Source organism: Schistocerca serialis, chromosome 5 (genome assembly GCF_023864345.2).
Source record: "Schistocerca serialis cubense isolate TAMUIC-IGC-003099 chromosome 5, iqSchSeri2.2, whole genome shotgun sequence".
Taxonomy (NCBI): Eukaryota; Metazoa; Arthropoda; class Insecta; order Orthoptera; family Acrididae; genus Schistocerca; species Schistocerca serialis.
Genome location: NC_064642.1, coordinates 302,550,331 through 302,564,938, shown reverse-complemented (window position 1 = coordinate 302,564,938; position 14,608 = coordinate 302,550,331).

Sequence of the window (14,608 nt, the reverse complement as noted above, 5' to 3'; positions counted from 1 at the left end):
TTTTTCTAAAGATAAAGCCTTGGGGCTTCTGCCTACTAAAATTGTTTTAGTTGTGTTTAGAGTCATGAGCCTTCAGCCGTTTTAAAATTAAAAGTTTCTTGCTTGTCAGGTTTTAGATTGTTTGGGCCTTCAGCCTGATTAATATATTGTTTAAAGATAAAGCCTTGGGTCTTCTGCATACCAAAAATTATTTTAGTTGTGTTTTAAGTCATGGGCCTTCATATGTTTTAAAATTAAGGATCAACTGTTTGGGGCCTTCAGCCTAAATGAAGACAAGACCTCCTGCCTTGTGTTTTTTTGTTTAATTTTACCTTGAGTCTTAAATCATGGGTCTTAAATGGCTCTGAGCACTATGGGACTCAACATCTTAGGTCATAAGTCCCCTATAACTTAGAACTACTTAAACCTAACTAACCTAAGGACATCACACACACCCATGCCCGAGGCAGGATTCGAACCTGCGACCGTAGCAGTCCCGCGGTTCCGGACTGCAGCGCCAGAACCGCACGGCCACCGTGGCCGGCCATGGGTCTTAAGGCGACTTTAAATTAAGGTAGTTGCTTTTCAAGTGTTAGATGTTTGGGTCCTCAGCCAAATTATAGAACTTAACGTGAGGCCTTCTGCCTTCTACATATTTTCTTCGGCGTCTGAATTTTGAGTTAATGGCTTTTAGCCATTTTTTTTAAAATATTAAAGTGGTTGTGCCCTTAAGGCATAAGAGAGTGTGGCGTATTCAGCCGATAGCTAAGTTCAAGAATTTGTACTGTAATGTTTGATCAAATAAATAAAGTTATATGTGTTCGAGTGTAAGTGACAGCCGCTCATTTTGGCCCCTTTCCGCAATTCCAACTACCTGTCCTGTCCTGCGGGTTTAGCAGGGCGTTTCAAGTTGTGTCACCGCAGTGCTTTTTAATGTTACAAACTAAATCAATTACGAAATATAGCTCGAAAATATCTGTAAAATATGTTTTATTTATACATCAATAACATGAGACAGATTTTGAAACTTATCTCGGAAACAGAAAGGAAACCAAATTCACTGGAGAAATATCACTCGATATCAGCAAAGATAACCAGAAAAATGCCCTTGTTTAATAGGAAATAAATTTGAAAAGGGTGTTTCAGGAATTCTGCGACAAACTTAGAGGGATTGCAGACAGTGTCTTGATTAACAAATCGAGAACAGAAACCTTGTCCAGAAACGTAATCCGACGACTCTCCAAAGCGTCGACGCTACAGGCGGCAGCGCCTGCTGCTACGCCGCCTCTTCTGCCGCTAATGCGAGTTTCTTACCCTGACAGATGGTAGGCGGAACGTCTCTCAATATTGCTTGTTATACAGTAATCGCGACTGATTGCCACGATCGCCAATGGAGAAGATGGAGCTATCTGCTGCGTAGAAATGCCTTGTCCCCTATGATTGTGATGCTCTGTTGCTTTGGTGGATGACGATTTCGGACACGGCTTCCATCCCCAATTTATTTCCTCCTGGAATACTCTTAAATCTTCAATGTTTTTCGGTATACAGGAGAAAAAGATAACCGTATAACGAAACTTGCGTCTGAAACTATCACCCACCTAGGCAGCAGAGCGTTGCTTTCATAGGAGACAAGGCAGCTAGTTCCATCTTCTCACCTGGCAATCGTGGCAATCAGCCCTGATTAGTGAATAACAAATTACTCTCCGAAAAGTTCCGCCTACGGGGCCGTCAGTATACAAAGTTAGAGGGCACCGGCGCCTATAACGCTCCGAAGCGTCGTTGTATAATGTTTTCGGACATGGGTTCCTATCTTCTTATTTATTAATCAAGACAATCTCTATGACCTCTCTGGAGCACGCCGTATAAAAAAAAATCGTTTATTCAACTTGTAACCTCCCCCTAACTTATCGACCTTAATGACAGTGAAAAATTAAACCGCGTGTACCTAATGGAAATTTGGGAAAAGCAATCGTCACCGAAGTTAATCTGTCGGTAAAGAGGGAGGAAAGGGTTACATCTAAATGAAAGGAAAAATGCAAATGAAATTGGTGGAAATTAATTTTGAAAAGGGGTAAAGTTAATAAAGAAAGTAAATGTGCGGCCGTTACGTTAACAATTAACTAGCGGTAATTAGATATTTGAGATTTGGGGGAAATCACGGTCGCCAGTCCTATGGACAATTACTATAGTAACTGAAAAAGAAAGGTTATTACACATATAATTAGCACTAGAAGCGTGGCAACTGAAGGTTGACAAGTGTAGTGTGAAAACTGAAAGTTTATCAGAAGTAATAAGTTTCGCTGCACTCTGACTTAATTTAGCAAAAGAATTAATAAAACTGGAAAATTGAAAGTTAATTTAGTGACTGAAATTAATAGTGAGCTTTGTTTCTGAGGCACATCGAAATTCTGTATAATACGGTTAGTCTTGGGCTACCTCATCAATCACTCCAAAAGCTACCTGAATCTACGCAATTTAGAAACAAGAGATTTAACTTTGAACTTGAATTTAATGATTCTGAACAATTAACAATAGTAAAATTTAGTACGTACCAAGCTGAGCTGTAGTCACAGGTAAGCTAAAATATGGTAACAAAACTCGCACTCGTAATTTGTGCTTGTGTAATCTAAATATTGTAGCCAGCTATGAATACCTTAACTGAACTTTGAAATTAAAGCAGTGAAATCGAATGATATTACTTTAATGCTGGCGTTTGAAATTCAACGACACTCTGGTTCATTCCGGAAAAGGAAGGGACCCTGCTTGGTATGTGCGCCATCTAATGCTTCCCGTCCGCGACACGTGTCAGAAACTGTCATAGCAAGTCGAGCGCAATTACATGCTGCCAAACCCCGAAAGCGCGGCAACTCACGGGAGCGTCACACAACACACCTGCTCCACCGCACTCCTCCAGCCAGACTCTGCTGCTCTCGCTCCACGCGGCCGAGTTCACACTACCAAAGATCCTAAACACTTTGGTTCTCTACACGACCTATCGATGTATTCGTTCGATAGCATAGTTTTCCCTAGGCAAGACCCAGCGTAAAAATACGAATAGTATTTACAAAACAATCCAATTATACATCGACATAAATGCATGTATATACAAATAGTAAAACAATTACAATATACAAAGACACAGAAATGTTATATCTTCAGGTAACAAAATAAGGAAAAAAATTTGCAGTGCAATAGATGGAAATAGGATGATGTGCATTTCCGGCGTTACACGTACCCCACATTGTCTGAGGATGTTCGTGTAACCTAAACAGACTCAGAAAATGTCCCAAAAAAGAAAAAAAAATCAAAACAGCGGAAATGCATATGCTCAAAACATCAAGAAAATTTAGCATTAGGCTAATTAACCATAAACCAATTTTTAGACCATAATAAGTGAGTGGAGACACTCCTAATCTTATTCCACTCTGTCATCTTACACAAAAGAAAACAGGTTGACAACATATTAAAATTCATAGAAAAAATAGAAAATGGTTTAGCTATCCAAAAAATCAAAATTCCTAACAGTATCAAGAAATGGAATACTATTTACAAAATTAATCAGAGTACATGGTCACAAAAACAGGTATATCAAAACACGCAAATTAATAATTAATTACATAGAATAGAAATTTTATATAACCTTTTCATAATTAATACTCTCGCCATGAGAGTCCACTTAACGCTAAACAAGAAAATAATATACAGCAGATCGACAAAAACATAAATATTGACAGCAGAATTCTTTCACATCAGCTGCCCGGGAAGAAAAACAACTCCGCCTTCCGTACCCGCAAGTACAAAGAATGCCGATAGCGGCACAAGAGGCGACAGCGGCTCCGCCTCGCCAGTATTGTTGCGCCCGCCTTTGCGGCACGCTTGATCTCACTGGCCTGTGTAACGGCATTTCCAGAACGTTCGTTTCACTGAATTCTTATGGAAAAACTCACTCTCGAGTAATCTAAAGGAGTCCATTAATACTATCACAGTGGATAACTGAACACTGTCCATCATCACACGCATGTACTAGCCTGAAACTTAAAACAGCATCTAAGTACATTGCCAGTTACCAGTAAATCACATATTCATGAAATCTTATAGCTAGTTACAAAATCATAGTTACATTCTTCAATCTACTGTGACACAGGTTAAAACCTAAACTAGCAGCCTGGATTTTCAGTTGATTAATAATGAGTTACATTTAAATCATTTAATCAAAGCTAATTGCTTATTAATTACAACGCCTTTAACGACCTCTTGGACGGTCAAAAGCCTGGCAACATGGCACATCCTTAAATCTTACACTCTATATTTACATACTGTACAAATTACCCTTTCTGTGGTATTAACCAATCCTTGGTTGGTACAATTTCAGGTCTACAATGTTCCGTATACCTAATAGCTTTCCAGAGCTGGGATACTCTAAGCAATAAGCATTTGTGTGAGGTATACCAATGACTTTATGTAGTCCATTATAAACAAACTTAAATTTGGAGATTTCATTGTCTATCTCGCTCGATTTCTCATGATCTTTTACAAGTACTAAGTCTCCGATTGCAAACTTAGCAAAACGCGCTTTAGCATCATGACGACGTATGTGAGCATCGGCTTTTAGCTTCATTATTTCTCGCAAACGATCTTTTTTCACACCAATACTAATGTCAATCCGTGGAGGGAATTTGATTATCTCTTCCACCAAACTTTTACTTCTGTCATCTAACAGGATTTCCTCTGGAGAAAATCCCGCAGATTCATGTCTCAAGGTGTTCATAATTCTCTCAGAATCTGCTATATATTTGCCCCATGCCCTATGATAGTGATGGCAATAGGTACGGCAAAGTCGGCCTAGCTCGCTCATATACCCCTCAGCAGGATTTTCCAATTCACTTTCTACATTATTGTCAATGCCGAGATTCCTCACATTACAGTAGTTCAAATTCCTTCCTACGTCAATGGCATCCGGCCAGTTATCAATGTGTATAGGCTGGTATTGCCTATCCAAACCGTCTCCTGCCTCGTCAAAACTAACTACTACTGTTTTATCTTGGGACGTACATGTCAAAGTTTTGCTTTCGCAATTAATCACTGCACGGTACTTTAATAGCCAATCGAACCCGATAATTACTTCCGTAGTTAAGTCTGGCACTACGACAAACTCATGTTCAAATCGTGCCCCACATATCTCGAAGTTGACAAAAATCTGTTTTGTGACCGGTTTACTGGCCTTCCCAGTAGCACCGATAATTTTCACGCCTGTTACTGGCATAACTACGATACCAGGTCTGTCTTTCAGTAACTGAAATATTTTCCCAGACATAGCACTCAATTCTGCACCGGTGTCAATCAACACGTTTAGTTGTAGGTCGTGCTTATTAAGAGACACTACTATCTGTCTACACTTGTCCTCGAATGTTTCTTTATTTTCCCACAGTAAATCCTCGTCTATATCCAGGCCATTCCAGAAAAAACCATCCGGCTTTGATCCTAAATCCGGCTTATCTGGCGGCTTTTTCAGCCTCTGTTCACGTACAGTTTTAATTTCAACACGTTTGTCCTGAGGCTTAGTCTGTAGCTTCGCCTCCAATACCGAAACCTTTTCCTGTAACTCGTCAACTAGTGAGTGTTGCTTTGCTATCAATTCACTAATTGTCACCTTCGTTGATTCCTCTTTGGTCAGATTGATCTCATCTGCCAATCTACCTGGAGTAATGTGCCCAGTAGTATCTGCAATTACTTCCTCTGGATCTGCGCAACCCGCACTGCTACCGTCTGACCGTATAACGTCAGCTCTAACCTCATACACGCCGTAATCTATGTGCTTTTCTATCAATCGTGTCCGGCTATCACTAAAATTTTCGTAATCTTTCTCCTTAATACTCTCGCAATGTTTAAACTGGAGGTTTGCGTCGGATGGGTCGGCTACTTCTACCACTATAACTTTCGGTAAGGTCTGCCGGTTAGGGGCAGAACTTTCCGTTGCTACTTCAACATCCAACTCTTGCGGGACGAAACACGACGAATCTTGCTCGTACTCCCCATTAACATCAACAATTTCTGGTAAAGTCTGCCGGTTAGGGCCAGAACTTTCTATCACTTCACAAACACTATCTTCCCGTGGGACGAGACGCGGCAAATCCTGCCCGCGCTCCCCATAAACACTTCTCCCGTACAGGCCCCTATAATCTCTTAGTTCGTCAAATAAGCGACCTAACTGCCTTAACCAGACCTCATCCCTCTCTGCATCCCCTCGCTCGATGACGGACGTGTTAACCGACATCTGATCTTCTCTCAACAGTTGCGAATCATTCTTAGACTCAGTCTCCAGTTCCGGTGTGGGTGTTATAGCTGCCACTTTATAATAGATTTCCGGAACACTACTTAAATAGTTCTTACTGACAGTGAATGTATTTTCTGCTGCCGTGTCTACAGCTGATCTACTACTTGTGGGCCCACTCCTTTCTCCTAACACTGGCACACTCTCCCGCCGTTGATTATTCCATACGGAATTTTCATAACGACGACACCTCGGTTTTCTACTGTTATTGGGCCGCCAAAATTTCTCCACGCCCGGTTGGCCCCTCACCGGCGCGGCTAATGGTTTCCCTGTCTCGTTCCAGCAGATACGCTCCCCGGATGCTGCTGAGGAGGCTGATCACACCCTCTGGCGTTATTACTATTCTGAGAAGCCCGTATAACGTTAGTATGATACTGGTTTCTGTCATTCCTGTTATTATTTGCATTGTACCGATTGTTATTACGGTCCGAACCATTATTGTTATTGCTGCCATACATGCGGTACCGGTATGCATTATTCCCATGGTTATCGTTGTTGTTGTTGTGGTACCCGTTGTTGTTACCACGGCCTCTACCACTATCGCAATTATTGCGCCAATTGTCGTCGTCCTCAACTCTTTCCAGGAAATCATTGATTGTCCTGTAATTGCTTCCTACGTAGCGTTTTGTATCATCTGGAAGCTTGCTGTAGAGTTCCCAGACTATTTCGGATTCCGTGCGGCGATCACGCAAATATTCCAACTTGCGGATCCAGCCCTCACAAAACTCCTTCATCGAGCCGCGCGAATTCGCATCGAAAGGCCTCGATACGACAAATTCGCGCCAGACACTTTGTTGTTTTTGCTCTGACCAGTATTCAGCCAGAAACAAATTTTTAAAACGTCGAAATTCAGGTTCGTAATGTTGAGGTTTAAGCCCCAACGTTTGGCATCACCAGCCAACACATCAATAACCGCATTAATTTTTCTCTCATTAGTCCATGATGTGGGTAAAACTCTTTCACAATTTTTAATGAAATCCGTCGCGTGTATACCGCCTTTTTTCAAGGGGTCGAACCGCTCCTCTTTCGTCAACAATTCCGAACTATGTGCACAGATTGGCACATAGCTCTGTTTTTCGTCAAGTTTCTTTTCTAATTCCGAAACTCTCGTAATTACTTGGCAAGTGGTTGTCGCAAGCGTTTACACTTCCCTCTTTTTCTCTTCGCAGGTATTAACCTGCTTCCTCACATTGGTATCTACGTCGGATACTAAAGCCTTTTAAGTTTCCACCTTCTTTTGATCCTCTTTTTTCACTAATTGAATTTGTTCCGTTACCTTATTCTCGATGATCGGAGCAACTGCTTCTCCTACACTTTTCTCGATTCTGCTAATTTCGGAATAAAAACGAGTATTTATTCTCGCAATTTCCGTCTGAACGCCTATCATTTCCTGTTTAAGATTACCGATTTCGGTATTAATCACAACAATATCTTCTTTGATTTTATTAACTTTTGTGTTAACAACTCCAACATTGTTGTTAACAACATTAATAGCTTTGTTCTGATTGTCTAGCTTCCGTTCAATTTTTTCAGACTGAGCTTCTTGCTTGGCAGCCTGAGCTTTAATTTCTGCCGATTGACTCTTGATTTCGTTAATCAAAACATTCAATAAATCACTTAAATTCCCGGAAACTACCGGTTTTACTTCCGTAGCGGCTTCCTCTTTAATTGTCCCCCCGTATTCGTCATCAAGGGGTTCAGATTTGATTTTCACTTCAGATTCCGAAACATTTTCTAAAGTTTGGAATTCCATTTCTGCTCTTTGTTGCGTTTCGGCGGTCGCGCCTTTCATGCTAGCCGCCTGCCCCTGAACAATGGGTACCACGGTGCGCGTTTCCCACTGTTCGACCGATTGTTCCGTATCCAAGTCAACCAAATTTTGGTAATTGTTGCCTTCACTCATTTTAATAATTTTCAATATAAATGCCAAATCTCAAATCTAATTAGGATTCCTCCCACTACTTAATCTCGCTGACGTAACGACTTGTTCGTAACCAGTACTCTGTTACGAGATTTGCACAACGCAAAATTTGAAGATTGTCCTGTCACGGTCGCCACGTGTAACCTCCCCCTCACTTATCGACCTTAATGACAGTGAAAAATTAAACCGCGTGTACCTAATGGAAATTTGGGAAAAGCAATCGTCACCGAAGTTAATCTGTCGGTAAAGAGGGAGGAAAGGGTTACATCTAAATGAAAGGAAAAATGCAAATGAAATTGGTGGAAATTAATTTTGAAAAGGGGTAAAGTTAATAAAGAAAGTAAATGTGCGGCCGTTACGCTAACAATTAACTAGCGGTAATTAGATATTTGAGATTTGGGGGAAATCACGGTCGCCAGTCCTATGGACAATTACTATAGTAACTGAAAAAGAAAGGTTATTACACATATAATTAGCACTAGAAGCGTGGCAACTGAAGGTTGACACGTGTAGTGTGAAAACCGAAAGTTTGTCAGAAGTAATAAGTTTCGCTGCACTCTGTCTTAATTTAGCAAAAGAATTAATAAAACTGGAAAATTGAAATTTAATTTAGTGACTGAAATTAATAGTGAGCTTTGTTTCTGAAGCACATCGAAATTCTGTATAATACGGTTAGTCTTGGGCTACCTCATCAATCATTTCAAAAGCTTCCTGAATCTACGCAATTTAGAAATAAGAGATTTAACTTTGAACTTGAATTTAATGATTCTGAACAATTAACAATAGTAAAATTTAGTACGTACCAAGCTGAGCTGTAGTCACAGGTAAGCTAAAATATGGTAACAAAACTCGCACTCATAATTTGTGCTTGTGTAATCTAAATATTGTAGCCAGCTATGAATACCTTAACTGAACTTTGAAATTAAAGCAGTGAAATCGAATGATATTACTTTAATGCTGGCGTTTGAAATTCAACGACACTCTGGTTCATTCCGGAAAAGGAAGGGACCCTGCTTGGTAATGCAATTGGGACAATGAGCAACAAAGGTTCATGCTACGTCGCTGTAACTTAGTTATGAAAATGGAACAGTTTGAAAAGCTGAGGTCTGCCGTACAGTTCTAAAACTTCACGTGCTTCCGGTCTTCCTTGTTGGTTGATTGAAGGTTTGAAGTCGTCGATCGAGGAGGTGGCGACAGTCACTCATTGTCGGTCGTCGCTGTTGCAGAAGCTGGATGTTGGCGCGCCTCCTTCTCGACACGGTCACCAGGCGAAACGGGCTCTTGATGTGCGCCATCTAATGCTTCCCGTCCGCGACACGTGTCAGAAACTATCATAGCAAGTCGAGCGCAATTACATGCTGCCAAACCCCAAAAGCGCGGCAACTCACGAAAGCGTCACACAACACACCTGCTCCACCGCACTCCTCCAGCCAGACTCTGCTGCTCTCGCTCCACGCTACCGATTTCACACTACCAACGAGCCTAAACACTTCGGTTCTCCACACGGCCTATCGATGTATTCGTTCGATAGCACAGTTTTCCCTAGGCAAGACCCAGCGTAAAATTACAAATAGTATTTACAAAACAAAACAATTATACATCGACATAAATGCATGTATATACAAATAGTAAAACAATTACAATATTTAAAGACACAGAAATGTTATATCTTCAGGTAACAAAATAAGGAAAAAAATTTGCAGTGCAATAGATGGAAATAGGATGATGTGCATTTCCGGCGTTACAAACTCCGCTACCATCTTTTTTTGCTCACAAATCTTTTTATAATAATATGACGTATGTTTGTTTTTCGACGTTAGCTGTCATGATAAAAGTTCAGCTAAATATATTTGCCATCGTTCGGTTAAAATGTAACTTGCGGCCAGCATTCGAGGAGATGAATGTGAGAATTCTCACAAAATAATCCTCGAACTGACTGGTATCACCGATCTTAATAAATTACGATCTAACCAATAAAGTCCTCGTCTCCTCGGTTTCAATATGTTGTTGTGAAGTAGTATCAAATGGACTGCACTATTTGTAACACAATGCCCACATGTTGCACTGTGGTAAAAGGATTCCGAGCTACATTTCAGCAACATTCACTGAAGGTCCACGTCAACCATGACTTAAAAACGGTGGCGCACCTGCTACCGCACCAAGAAATGCTATAATCTACCGAGAACAAAATGACAAAGAAACGCCAGTTATGCAAAGCTTTCTAAAGACACAGTCTTTCTCGTTGCACTAGGCATTGTTAATTCTGGGTTTTACTAGCATCAAGCAAACATTCCCAGAAAAGGGTGCAAATTCCGTAATAAAGGAGCACTCCTCTTGCGCCCTCTCCTCTGACCCCCCTGCGGATGCCTATGGTACGAAGGTACTTCAGAAAATAAGTGAGACTTGTCGTCCCGCGCTGTGACCATGCCGCAACAAGAGTAGCGTATTCTCAGGAGAGAGTGCGTGTTCCGGATTTTTGCTGACGTAGTTCTGCTGCGCTATGGATAACTGGACGCTACAGTGTGGGAGTGAAATTGTGCAGCAACTGGAAAGGTACTACTGGAAAGGTAGTCCATAGTTGAAGTACGCCGGACAGAACGAATCTTGCGCGCAAAGCGTCTAAATTGCACATAGATTCACTTTGAAATTCTGGCAGTATATGGACGAAACGCCTTGGCACGTCTAGTCACAGTGAAGTGGAGCCAACATTTTGACCAAGTCCGCCCAGACGTGGATGATGCTGACCCAGAAGTCCACATATTACACCATGCAACTTCCATCTTTTCGGTAAGCTGAAAGAATATCGGAGGAAAAACGTTTCCCAACAATGAGGACGTTCACTCGGTAGTTGTCAAATGGATATTTGATAAAGGAGAGGATTTATATTTGTAAGATTTTCATATTTTCTCAGTAATTATAAACAATTCGTCTTCACTGCACTGGGACAGCCGGCCGAAGTGGCCGTGCGGTTCTAGGCACTGCAGTCTGGAACCGCGAGACCACTACGGTTGCAGGTTCGAATCCTACCTCGGGTATGGATGTGTGTGATGTCCTTACGTTAGTTAGGTTTAACTAGTTCTAAGTTCTAGGGGACTAATGACCTTAGAAGTTGAGTCCCATAGTGCTCAGAGCCATTTGAACCATTTGTACTGGGACAGAGACAAATGAGTGCACTGCGTGAGTAATAAATAAGATCCTTGGCTCTCTGTTTATGTATGCCTGACGTACTCGCCCAGTCGCTTGTGAAGCGCTGGGGTATTCTTATTTGAGGCACAGTAGCGGGAAGTTGTATTTTTAGAGAAGGAAATTTGATCTTCAATACTTTATTATGGAAATGAAAACTGGATTGTAAACATTCTTATTGATTCTATTGATAGAGAAGATTCTTGGTCAAATTTTCCAAGGTAACGAATGCATGTGCAAGAAAGAAATATTTACTTGTCAGAACTATTAACTGAAGGAAATATTTGTCCTTCAGATAGCTAATAATGTTCATGATTGGTGTTTATTTGATCTCTTTGTTTTCGTTATGTTACAAATAATGCAGTTAATGTAAATGTCTGTACCTCTCTGGGGGACATCACCTTGAGGTAGCACTGTCCATGTGGGTGAGGAGGTTTGAGTGTTCACGTGAAGCTGAGGGCTATGCCAGTTGTGGGAACCTATGGTCGGTAAGATGTTAGTTGATGGGGCAGCCGCTTGGCCGAGCGGTTCTAGGCTCTACAGTCTGGAACCGCGCGACCGCTACGGTCGCAGGTTCGAATCCTGCCTTGGGCATGGATGTGTGTGAGGTCCTTAGGTTAGTTAGGTTTAAGTAGTTCTAAGTTCTAGGGCACTGATGACCTCAGACGTTAAGTACCATAGTGCTCAGAGCCATTTGAACCATTTTTTTTTTCAAATCCTGCCTCGGGCGAGGATGTGTGTGATGTCCTTACGTTAGTTAGGTTTGAGTAGTTCTTAGTCTAGGGGACTGATGGCCTCAGATGTTAAGTCCCATAGTGCTTAGAGCCATTTGAACCATCTTGGCTGATGGACCAGACTAAGTGTGTCCCACAACGACTTGTCATCCCATATCCATTCCTTGTCCTTTCCCAACTCCTCAATACCCAACCCAAAATGTAATGCGATCTGTGCCGAGGTGTGTGCGGTACATGGGAAGATGTGTCGTGAACAGAATCTCAGGGAAACCTGGCGACCCCCCTGAGTAATTAGCCTTGCTCTGCGTGGGGTTTCCGCCATGTGAACTGATTAGATCCCCAACTCTCGTGGGACTAAAATGGACACAAAAGAAAATAGCAATACTGAGGGACACTGAAAAATCGGGGCTGGAACTGGTGGAATACATTGCCTCAGCCGAACAGGGGGACAGGCTTGTTCAAGAAGTTGGACTAGATTAAGATCAAAGACTTGTCTGCGGCTCAAAGGAGGAAGCTTCATAGAGAACAAAAGCTAAAGAAAGGAGAAGAGTGGCTTCCTAAACCAAAGTGGAGGGAACTAAAAGGGGTTGAGCCCAAGACCTCAGGAACAAGAGAGCAATCTAAGACTCCCACTTCTCAGGATAAGCGTATCCAGAAAAATCTGAGGCAAGGGATAGGGGAACAGACCTATAGTACTGCAGGCTCGGTTTTTGGGATGGCGTTTATACAGCAAGGATATCCACTGGTCAAAATCACCTTGGAGCAGGAGAAACTCATGCAGAAGGCTCTCTTTTAGAACGTTGCGGGCGACGCTTGTCTAGGACCCAAATTCAGGAGAGTCTATCTAGGGCACGGTGCTCTTATCTTTGTCTGTGATGTGGTGGGTCCAGTGCCCCTAATATCACTGTGGGAGGATGTGAAGCTGCTGGTAAAGACAGTGGCTGAGCTCTTTAAGACCGCAAACATATTAACCTGGGTGCCAAAACTCCTTAAGGATACCTCTCCAGAGACTCTGATTGAGAAAATAGGGTCTCGAAACCCGAAAGTCTCGACAGAGGACTGGAAGGTAATCAGCTGGAAGGTTGCACCAAATAGCCAAACCCTTACGGTCGATGTCAGAGAGAAGTCCCTGAATGCAGGACCTGCGACTATTCTTGGGGTTCTCGCAGGTTGTCGTCAGTGTAATCAAAGGCATCAGAAGCGTTAATGGTGGTAAGATGGAGACTGAATGTGCTGCAGATAAATCTGAAACACAGTGAAGGGGCCACTGCTCCCCTGAGTCGTCTTCTGGGAAGACAAGAAGTGGAGATAGTCCTTATTCAGGAAACTATTTATATAAAGTGGGTGTATTGGGCCTCAGTGGCATTGTAGGTAATCTGGTTTATGCTTGAAATATAAGAAACTCCAGAACGCACATCTATGTAAAAAAATCGATTACCTTCATGGCGATGGCGGTCTTTTGTTCTAGCGGCTTAGTGATCGTCAGGATGCGACAGCGTGAGGAAGGTATCAAGAGGGAGTTTGTTATGGCCTCAGCACACCTTCCTTATGAGCACAGTGCTCCTCCTTCTCAGGAGGTGAGGAGACTGACGGAAGCCTGTGCACAACAGGGCCACCAACTATTGGTGGGATGTGATGCTAATGCCCACAACAGTGTGGGGCAGCACCGACACCAACAGTAGAGGTGAGAACCTTCTAGAATTTCTTCTAGCTAGTAACTTAAAGCTCCTCAATAGGGACAAGGAACCTACATTTAGGAATATAAGAAGAGGCAATAGACATAAATGTTGGCTCCACTTTGATGGGTAGTTATGTCATCAAACAATGGCATATGGCTTTAGCGGCATCCTCATCAGACCACATGTATAGTGCGTTCGAGGTTGAAATAGGCATTAGACAGACCATGTCTTATTGGAATCCTACGAAAATTCACTGGGAGGCGTATAGGAGGGACTTCGACTCAAGCCTATCGCAAGTCAATTCTTCGATAAAGAATTCAGTAGAGTTGGAGGAGGTAGCCGAGGCAGTGACCTCTGCCATCATGATCTCATACCATGACAACTGCTCAGTCACCAAGAAGTGGTGGAATAGGAATGTATCTTGGTGGAACAACAACCTGGAATCACAGACGAAACGGGTATGAAGACTGTTTAACCTTGTGAGAAGGAAAGTACAATGGGCAGAATAGCGGGAGGACTTTGTCAAATAAAATCTTGCAACTAAGCAAGCGATGTAGTCGTCCTGGAAGGCATTCCGTGAGGAGGTAGAGGGTACGGCTGTTCAGGCCAGACTTCGTGAACTTCTCACTAGGATACCAACTAATCCAGGAGGAACTTTAAGGAAAGAGGATGGGGAGTATACAAGGACAGCACATGAAACGCTGGAATCACTCCTCAAGACTCATTTTCCTCAATGTACTCTGACAGAAAACATAGACCAGAACGAGAAACCTGTGAGCTA